At 65.1% G+C, this 2,418-nt stretch overlaps 1 non-coding gene and 1 pseudogene across 1 annotated transcript; both read left to right on the top strand.

The window, feature by feature from the left end:
- The first annotated feature begins 698 nt into the window (after nt 1-698).
- Nucleotides 699-852, top strand: LOC136684576 (5.8S ribosomal RNA). Its single transcript, XR_010799719.1, has one exon. It is a non-coding gene; the product is annotated as a 5.8S ribosomal RNA (ribosomal RNA).
- Nucleotides 853-1,268: 416 nt separating this feature from the next.
- The window catches only part of LOC136684568 (28S ribosomal RNA), a 4,634-nt pseudogene continuing 3,484 nt past the window's right edge, over nt 1,269-2,418 (top strand).

Below are 2,418 nucleotides of genomic sequence, written 5' to 3'. Positions count from 1 at the left end.
TCAAAGGGGCTTACTCACCCCCAGGGCGTTGGCCGGTGCTCGCCGGCCTCGGTGGGATCTCCCTGAACCCATCCCCCCGGCACAGGGGGCGGTGGTGGACGGGAGCGTACCGCCGGGCGAAACTCTTTCCCCTCGCGGGGTTAGAGCGGAGCTTAAGAGCGCATGCAAATAACCCCGATGTTGGCTTCGCAGAGACGGACCGTATAATAGTCTAAGGCCGGTGCGCGAGTTGAAGGGGCCTCACGAACCCCGGATGCGTTTAAACACCCGAAGGAGACGGCCGGTGCCCGCCGGTCCTGACTAGGTGGGATCTACCCAGCGCCTTCCCCTAAGCGGGGACTTGGGAGCGTACCACCGGGCCTCGCTCATACCCTCCGGGGTGGAGAGCTTGGCTTTGAGCGCACGCCTGAATGCCTTAGACCGGGACCCGTAACGCAGCGAACCAAACCCCTGGGCCTCGCCGGGAACGGCGGGTGCCTAGACCCCGGTCTCCTAAACCACGTAAGTCTCGGGCACCTACTCGGGCGATCGTCCCCCGGGCCGTAACTCCTCGGTCCGGTGGTTGACGCCCAGGTTCAATGACCTTCCCCCCTGCACGGGGGGGAAGGCACCCGGCTTGAAATATTGTCAAACATTGTCTCGTGTTCGAATGGCTTCCTTCGCCCGGCCTGTAACGGGCCGGGCACAAACCCATATACGACTCTTAGCGGTGGATCACTCGGCTCGTGCTTCGATGAAGAACGCAGCCATCTGCGTTAACTAATGTGAATTGCAGGACACAGATCATCGAAATTTCGAACGCATATTGCGGCCGCGGGGGTCCATCCCGCGGCCACGCCTGTCTGAGGGTCGCTTTACCCATCGATCGGTCTCCGCGCCCCCGCTGAGAGAGAGAGACCGCGGCTGGAAGCTCGCAGGGCCTGAAAACGGCCCTTCGTCTTCCCAAACGAAGACTCGGTTCCGAGCCAGTCCACGGGGCCCGTGTTGCGAGAGAGCTCCGTACAGGGAACGGAGGGAGAGCCGAGTAGGTCCGGGTCCACGTCCGTTACGGTCTCTCCCCGAGTCCCGAGCGGGGCTCCGCGCAGTCGGACGCGGGGGTGGCGAGTGCCGATTAAACCCAGCGAGCGGGCGAGTGAGCGGGCGGGCGAGCGGCCGGGGTGGGGGGGAGGGTGTCGCGGAGTTCGGTCTCGTGCCGGGCTCTCGCCCCTCGCCCCTAGCCTTCGGCCCTCCGCCTCCGCCCTCGCCCCCGCATAAGAAACCTCTGTGTGCGGCCTCAGATCAGACGAGACGACCCGCTGAACTTAAGCATATCAGTAAGCGGAGGAAAAGAAACTAACAAGGATTCCCTTAGTAGCGGCGAGCGAACAGGGAAGAGCCCAGCGCTGAATCCCACTTTCCCCTGACCGGGGTTGGCCGGGAAATGTAGCGTACGGAAGTCCGTAAGATCCGTCTCGGTGCGGACGCGGGACCAAGTCCTCGCGAACGTGGCTTCTTCCCATAGACGGTGAAAGCCCGGTAGCGAGTCCCGCGTTCCCGCCCGGGTAGGTCGGGCTTCTCGGAGTCGGGTTGCTTGGGAATGCAGCCCAAAGCGGGTGGTAAACTCCATCTAAGGCTAAATACCGGCACGAGACCGATAGCGAACCGAGTACCGTGAGGGAAAGTTGAAACAGGACTTTGAAGAGAGAGTTCAACAGAGCGTGAAACCGTTGAGAGGTAAACGTACGGGGACCGAGAAGACTGCCCCGGGGGATTCAGCCGGGCGGACGGCCCCGCGCTCGTCGGGTTCCGCGGTCGGGGGTGCGAGCGTATCCGGGCGAGAGGGGTGGGGTGCCGACTCCACCGCTCCCCGCTTCGGCTCTGCGCTTCGCCTCTGGACTTCGGGCCTGTCGGGCGTACGGAGGTCCGGCCCCGCCCGGTGTACTTTCCCCGCGTGGTGGTGAGTCGCGACCGGCTCCGGTTAGGCTTGGAAGGGCCCGAGGGTGAAGGTAGGTCCGTCCGGAGAAGGGAGCCCCACGCGGCCCCCGGACACGGGCGTTCCGCTACAGCCCCTCGCTCCGACTTCGCCGATAACGCCGGGGCCGTGGAGCAATGTCCTTTCCGCGTTCTCCCCTCCTCCGGGATGGGGATGGGGGCCCCCCCCGATCGTTCGGTCGAAGCGGGCCGGCTGGGCTGTCCTCAGCCCCGGGCTAGGCCCGCTACGGCGATGCGGGGGGCGATCCAGGCCCACAGCACCCGAACGCCTAAGGTCAGCGGCTAAGTTCGGACCCCGAACGACCCGTCTTGAAACACGGACCAAGGAGTCTAACGCGTATGCGAGTCGAAGGGACCAGAACCCCCGGAGGCGCAACGAAGGTGAAGGCCGGCGCGCGTCGGCTGAGGTGGGATCCGTCCTAACCCTCCGAGGGGGCGGGCGGCGCA

This window comes from Hoplias malabaricus, unplaced genomic scaffold (genome assembly GCF_029633855.1).
Source record: "Hoplias malabaricus isolate fHopMal1 unplaced genomic scaffold, fHopMal1.hap1 scaffold_29, whole genome shotgun sequence".
NCBI classification, from domain to species: Eukaryota; Metazoa; Chordata; class Actinopteri; order Characiformes; family Erythrinidae; genus Hoplias; species Hoplias malabaricus.
Note: the sequence above shows the minus strand (reverse complement) of the source record. Positions and strands in the feature narration are given on the sequence as shown.